An 8,128-nucleotide genomic window follows, 5' to 3' on the forward strand; every position below is an offset into this window, starting at 1 on the left:
CAGGGAACAATCAGAGCTTTCTAGCTGGGCATCTAATAAATCTGGAGAGGTATTAGGCAAAACTGAAGCTCTACAGCTGTTGGGGTAGAGGGTGAGAGTATATGAATGGCTCAGGAAAGGGGTTCCTTTTTTCTTCCACTGTTTGGAAGCAAACCTGTACTTCAGGAATGCCTTTCAGAGGTGTCAATATTTCATTTGTTAAAAGGTATTGTTTGCTGTTTGTTTATCAGCTCTATTATGTAGCAATGTAGATTCAGTGATTTTGAAGTAGGTTTGCAGAAATGCTGTTCTGCTCAGTTGCTTTCTCAATAGTGGCTGTGCCAGTTAAGAGGTTTATTCTGCAAGTGACCCACCCAATAGCAATCTTTCTCTCTCCTAAAGGCCTGTGCAGGTCCTTGCTGAAGTCTCACTGTTGCCACATAGGCAGCTTCTAGCTCTGTCCCTTGGATCCCAGGAGCCCTGTATAATTCAGCCTTTCTGTGCAGGGGAACTGCAGTATCTCCTACAGGTCATCCTCCTCCTACACCACTCCAGCTCCTTGAGTCCTCTCTGACTGCTCTGTTTCAGGCTCTTCTTGCAGCTGGTGACTGATTCCTGCTGGCATTGTCAGCCCAGCAAGCAGCCAGGGCATGTCTGCTCCCTGCTCTGCCTGAGCTTGTCTCCTTGACTCATTCCCTACCCTTTCCTAAGCCTCTGTGGAAGGCCTGGGGGAATGTGGCTCTTTCCATAGGATCTGATAGATCTGATTTGCTAGCAGATCTGCCCAGGATCTAAGCTGTTGTGTGCTCATATCCTCAGACTGATCTACATGGGGTAAGAGTTGTGCCACATGCAGAGGATGACACTGGTTGCTGCTGCTTAGACTATCACAGGATCACAAAAGTTTCATGCCATTTGGGGTTCTCACAGAAAAGACTTGTCTGACTTGCACATGCAGTCTTTCTTCCTTCACACTCTGAATTTTTTTCATTCCTATCTTTTTCTGGAACCCCTTGGTTTTCTTGTGCCTTCTCTTGGCATGTACAGAAACATTGTGCCTTTCTTGGAGGTCTGTGCCACTACCCTATCTGTTCTGTGCAGTGAGCTGGGCTTCCACAACCCTGCTGGGTCCTGCAGGTCATGCCTCAAACTTAACTGTGGTAGAACCTTTATCTATGAATTGTATTACATTTTGTTAAAAATTACACACAAAGCAGGAACAGAAGTACACTGCTGCCATGCCACTGAAGGCCTGTCAGTTTGTCTCTGCTTTTGCTGTTGTCCCTGAAGTCATACCAGAATTGTGCTGACCTCCACAAAGCTTCTGTGCAATTTAAATGAACTTACTTCTGTTGAAATCAGTGGCAAATTGTTGCTATATTGGTACTCAAGAAGACAAAATAGCCTCAAAGCAGATTAGGCTTTATTGTGTATGAGAGCCATTAAAGGCATTATTTACTGTTCTGCTTATCACTTTTCTGTTAGATACAAAGTTTATTTCTTGTCAGTCAAGTTGAAATATCCATTGAAGTCAGTTGCTCAAGATCACACAGGGATGAATAGTTGTGGCTTTTTTGCAGCCTTAAGGTCTCCTGTCCATGTTCTGAACCCTTGTACAGCCATGCTCCCATCATCTTGCTGTTGAGCATGCTTGCTGTGCCATGTGCTTAAGTGGGCAGCAAAAAAAAAACCTTGTCCCTGTGAGGACTTGAGCTGGTCCTCACTGGACCCAGCCATGTGATAGTCAAGAAACTCAGCCAGTAGCCAACACAGCCTTGACTCTAACTCCTACAATGATGCTGCCTTTCAAGCTGAACATTGATCTTTACAGGCTTGCTTTAAGTGTGTTTCTCCCAGTGGTAATGGCTGTATTCCCAAATGATTTCATTATGGATGGCAAGTAACTGTGCAAGGTTAAGGATATCAGAAGTGTCTACAGACAAGAATTAACAATTTCAAGAAACTGATGTATGCTTTTGTCACTTACTCTATTGCAAAGTTCAGGCAAGCATTGCATGAATGAAGGAGTAGGCTGCCAGGTCATGTGGCTGTTGAGGAAGGTCTTTTTGATGCTGGAAGTCAGAATCTATTAAAATTTTATCTTGAAGTGAATTAATGTGTTGACAATGTGCTACAGGGGTAAGGTCACACATGGTCATTAGATTTTTCTCAGGGGCTTATTTTGCTGCTCACACAGTTTTTAGTCTGAAATGATGTATATGGAGGAGGGCAGGATGAGAGATGACTCCAGCTCCTCCTCCATTAGCTTTTTGGCTAAACTTCAGATTTTGGGATGGGGGTGTCAGCCACACTGTCTAGGAGGGAAGGAGTCTGATTTCCTACATCTACAAGCTGGTGGGACCCTGTGCTGCAACTCTGGTGTGTGGTGTGTGCATGAGGAGTCTTAGCCTCACAGGGACTCTGGGTCCAGGATGGAACTTCTGGGATGTATTTGCTTACTTGCATCACAAGGATGCACTGGGGCCAGCTCCTGTTCTGCTGTCCCTCTCCAGAGGAGCAGACTGGGCAACTGCAGATCAGCTGCTGTGCAGTTGCCTTTTCTTTGAGGATGTCTGCCAGCAACATACTGCATGATGCAGAGTGGGGCTGGTGTCTGCAGGCAGCCTGGCCAGTCTCAGCTTCGGAGACCTCCTGAAGATGGGGTTGGAGCCACTCTGTAACCCCTTGCTCAGGCAAAGGCCAAGCAAGAGGAGAAAGTAGACCTCCAGGAAATAGTTTCCCTGAGGTAGCCTCTTCAGGGACAAAAAGCCAAAGCCTCTGGAACAGAGCCAGCCATTGATGAAAGAAAAAACTAATTTCTCCTTCTTGTGGGGCTTGTAGTACAGGAAATGTGGTCCCCTGGGACAGATAGAAATATAGGCAAGTTAACTAACCTAATGCTGTACTTTGAGAACTCCCCAAATCCAAATCTTCCTATTAAGCTGTTGGCTGTTGGTAGTAGGAGCTGTAGAGCTGGAGATGGTGTCTGCTTCTTCCACACCCTCCGCAGCAGTCTGTCCAGTGTGTCATGTCACTTGATTCCTTTAGCTTTCCACATAATGTGGTGACATCTGTAACTTCCTGGCTGTTCCTTCTGCTATTGCTGGAAAAGGATGTACAAGGAAGCCTTTCGTGCCCTGCATCAGGTGTGGGAAACCCCTTTGTGTGTCCTGCCTGTCCTCCTTCCTGGCAGTGCTGTACCTACTCTTCAGCAAAGACCTGCCTCCATTTGAATGGACTTGAGAGCTACAAGACTTGGGTCTTTTGCTTGTCCCATGAATTTTGATTATGGTTGGGTGATTTGCTGCTGAAGCCAGTCTTGGGAGTTGGCAGATCTGGGTTCGCTTCCCAATCCTGCCTTTATGAGCAAGCGGGATGGCTCTGGGATGGTCAGTGCAGGGAACTGCACCTCATTTTCCACAAAGGAGTAAAAGGACTATTGCTTCAAACTGTAGCCATGGAAGAGAAGATGCTGGAGTGTATCAGATTAAATGCCAAAACCTGTTACATTGTCACTCATCAACTGTGATCCCCACAACTTTTGTTAAAATGCAATACACGCAGTCACTTGGCAAGGCCTTGCAGTGATAGAAATCTGCTGAGGAGAAACTGCTTGCAGAACCCATATTGCTAACTAGGTCTTTACATAGCTATCTCAACAAGAGGTCTGTATCTTTAGGAAGCACTGTGTTACCTGAGATGTGTCAAGACAATAGATAAGTTTTACTTGCTTGAAGAAAATAAGTGGGGTAGAAACCCAGAAAATGCTGGTGCAAGGATAGTATTTAGCATGCATGCAAAGCACTTTCCAAGTGCCTTTTGTTGTGTTAATTGACTGTTTTCCAAGTGTGTTTTTCTCACTATGCTTTTGAGGAGTGGCCTAGCCAGATACAAAGCACTGTTCTTCCTAGATGAAGGAGCAGCTATGTGTGTGCTGTCTAGGTTTGCTTTGTTTTCAGTCCCAGGGAAGGGGGAATGCGAGTGCTCAGCTGTTCCTGAAGCACTGCTGCTGAAGAAAACAAACAGACACAGTAGGGATTTTGAAGCAGACAATTCTGGAGCTGAGATTTTTTCCCCAGCAGAGCTCAGCACCTGCGTGCTCACAGCCTGCAGGCAATGGGCTCTGTGGCAGAGGCTGTGCTCAAAACTAGCCCCCAGGGAGCTGCTGCCTCCCTTGGACAAAGCTGGGGAGTGAGGGGCTGAGTGGCCAGTCAGACCCCAGCAGGCTCCGGATAGAGGCTGGAGTGTAAGGGCAAAGACAAGCTGAGTCCCACCAGGACTGGCAGGGAGTGCTTTACTGTTGAGGTTAGGCTTTACTGTTCATAGAATTTGGGAACAGAAATCCAGGCTTTTTCTTTTTTACAAGGTCTGTGCAGGTAAAACAAGAATCCATCCCACCTTGGTCTATGTTGCAGCACTGTCTGTTCTTGCAGTGAACAGTGAAACATCAGACTGATGCTGCTGATGGCAGAAGATGGCAACAAGTTCTTGATGCCCGGTTGTGAAGGTTCACTTCATTTACTGCTGAAATATTGCCAGTTTGCCTTCACAGCTTTGTATCCCCTGGGGACCAGTAATGCCACTTTGTGTAGTTGCGTGAGTCCCCACTAGCTTCATCAGGCTGGAGCCCTCAGTGCAATTGCTCTGTCATATTTAGCTGAGGGAGAACAGAAGTGGGTGATGTGATGTTACCCAGAGCTCTGTTGTTTTGGGAATCACCCGGTGATGCAGACAGCTCTCTGTGCTTAAATTAAGCTCTTGGTAGCAGACCGATTATATCAAACAATTAGTGCCCTGGCAGCACTTCTGAAAGCCAAACCCAGAGTGAATGACAAAATGTTTTTCCATTCCTTGGAAAGTGCATGCCCCCAGATTGCCTTCCTTTTCACTGCCCCACCATTCACTACACATGGAGGATTTGTTTATGTTAAGCTGTGTAAAAGAAAAAATCTACATGTTATCTCGAAGTTGGGCAGATTAATCCAGAGGAAGATTTACTTGAGTGTAAATCAAAGGCTTTGTTTTCTTGTATAATTCTTCAGCGTCTTGAGTCTAAATCTGTCATGTTATCCCTGCAGCATGCCAGTGTTTCAAAAGAATTTGGAAACTTTGCTATCCACGGTGTTGTAACCAGACTGAAAGCACTGGGTGTATCGTGGTCTTTTTTTTTTTTTTTTTTCTGCTCTGCTGTCTTTTATGATTTATTTTAATGTTATGATTAACACTGAAGTGTTCTGAAGCCCAGATGAAGGCTGTACAAATAAAAACTACAACCCATATCCATGACATGTACTCCTAGTTCTGTGTATACAGATTCTGACCTGAGTCAGTGTAACTGCATGTAACTGATGTGCCCAGGGCAGTACTTCACTAACCTATTGCTGCCCAGAAGTAAGAAAATATTCCTGTGGTTGCTATACTTCTCTAGTTTTCTTAAGTGTTTCAGGCAGGAGTTATAAGTATCCTTTGATTTAAATTACATAAAATGTTCTCATCACCTTGTATTCCTTGCTGCAAGTATTAGATTATTCCCTGCATTATCCTTGGGTTGCTGGGGTCCTGCAGGTACCAGCCTGGTGTCCTGTGCTGCCATGTCTGCACCAGGCACTTTAGGAAGTTGGGAGATCCCCTCCTCCTCAGCAGGTTTATTACCTGTCTAATGGGAATGGTGGTGAGTCGCTGCTTGTTCTGCTGCTTTGTGGATACCTCTGTGCAGAGAAGGCTTTAGAAATGTGTAACACTTTCCTTCCCATTTCGTGCCTCTGAAATATGAATGTATGGAGAATATGTGTCTCAATATATTGATAGCTGGAGATGGGCTGTTCAAGAAGTGTTGGCAGAGCTGTAGAGATTCAGCAGAACAACATTGTGGGTCTGGGTTATTTAGAAATTTGGTCAGGATGAGTTCTGTGTGTTGACAGATATTTTATGGTTTGTGTATAGCAGCTTGGCTTCCTGGATTGATTCTTGCCTCCAGAGTGATCTGGAGGCATTCCTGTTGAGAAATTGAGTCCTGGGTCCCCTGTTGCATCCACAGGGCAAGGAGACTCTCTGCTGTCTGCTTTTTCCAGCAGCTGAGAACACTTTTCTGTTGATCACATGTATGCAAGTTGAATGATTAAAAAAGATATAACCAAATAGCTGTCAGTTGCTGATGCAGCTCTTTAGTTTGAGTGAAAAGGAAAGCAAAGTGGCCTGAGGCTGAGCTCCACATCTGGCTGTCAGGCTGCAGGGAAGCTGAATGCAGTGGACTGGTCTGGAGATGTTCAGATTCTCAGCCAAAGGCACTGGGATCACAGGGAAGTGTGGAAATCCAGATGCAGGAGCAAACGTGGTGTTTTCATGGTAGGATTCCAGCAAAAGGGCAGAAAGCTTAAGAAATTAAAGGTTAATTAGCTAGAACTCTGGGTGATGTTTTGTATGTGTCTTGTAGGGTTAGGAAACCAGCAGCTTGAAGGAAGCCTCTTCCTCTGGGATTTAAATGCAGGGTCAAATAGCAGTCAGGACAAGGAGAAGTTTTGTTTCCCATGTCACATCAAACTGGAAATGGCAAGATATCTGAACCAATTGGCGGCTTGGACTGTCAGGTGCAGAAGTCTGAGAATTGCCAGCCAATACTTTCCTTGGATGTTTCTTTAATTCAAGTTGCTGGTGTGTGAAGTTGCTGACTCTATCATTTTTGCTCTGGGCCCCTAAGGATCATCTTCTCTTCCTTTTTTCTTGTGGAGAGCACTAAAGCAGAGCTCAAGTGACGAGTCTTTTTGTACTACAACTTTGGAACAAGGCAGCTTTCTTCTCCACATCTTGTGCAGCTGTGGGCAGTCTTGCACACTCCCAAACTTTTTCATTCTTTGTTCTGTCCATATTCCTGGCTCATGCACCATAACTGAGCTGGGTAGAGCATTGTTCCTGCATTGCTGCCAGAGACGTCTGTCTAGGTGCTGACACTGCAATAAGGTGACAGTTCCATGTTGGCGTGAAACTCAGAAACAGCACTTGCGTTTGCATCACAAAACATGCTGTTAGTGCATTTCCAGTGCTAATAACTTGCTGTCATGTGTGCTGGGGATGTGAACAGTTATGCCCATTGCAATTTCTCAAGTATTGTCACTTAGGTAATAACGTGACAGTTCTCCTGTTTCGTTTTTCAGGGTTTGTTCCTTTTTCCACCACATTTAAGGATGATAAGTTCAGAGCATTGCATTCTGCTTTTCATGTTATTTTCCAGATCCACTTTTATCTTTGCCCAGATCTTGTTGTCATAGTTCCCTGTGTCCGGGTTTGTTTTTTTTTTTACCTGCCCCAAAGGAGTCTTATTTTTAGTGGACATCAGGTGAACAACAATTTCTGTGAAGTCTGTCCTTATTGGAAAGGCCCTGCTATTCCAATCTGATGTAAAATCCATTGCTCTCATGACTGACTCAGCCTTTCCTTCCACAGGCTGTAACCTCTATTTCTGGAGTAAGATACACAGAGATGCTGCTCCCCTGGATGCCCTCCTACATGGTTATGAAGTGTTATTTGCACTTAAACTCAGATGACATTCATGGTTGTCTGACCTTGTAGTTGGCCCAGTTTTAAAACCAGATTCCCTCTTGTAGCTGCCAAATCTTAATAGGTAGATAGTATTCCAGCTGGTGGCAGAGGCTTTTTCAAAGAGGGCTGGAATGGAGAGCTTGTTGCTGTTTCCAGTCCTTGTGATTAGCAACATTCATGGACGTGTGTAGACATTTTCAGACCCTATGTGAGAAGCCAGACTTAAGGATTTCATTAAATCTGTAATCTGTCATATACCTGCATATCTATGACCAGGCAAAAGCAGTCACACTGCATTTTCAGGTATTCCATGTTCTTAGAAGAATTTACTTTGAGGGTAAGATCTATTTGAAGAAAAAGAAATTTCATGGTAATATTTCTTTGAAATCTGGCAAAGATGGAGTGCTTTGTAAATGGCCTAAGCCATTTATATAAGTCCCAAGAAACAATTGCAGTGCCAGGGCTGACTCACCTACTGTTCTGGTCTCAGTCACCCTTGGAATTTGCCTGATCTCTGCTTTCCATCCTGACCTCTGCTGGTCTCTTATGGATTTGTGTCATTCAACCTATGGATTTGTGTAATTTTTCATGTTGCTTTGGCCCAGCTTTTGAT

Source organism: Psittacula echo (assembly GCF_963264785.1).
Source record: "Psittacula echo genome assembly, chromosome: 6".
NCBI classification, from domain to species: domain Eukaryota; kingdom Metazoa; phylum Chordata; class Aves; order Psittaciformes; family Psittacidae; genus Psittacula; species Psittacula echo.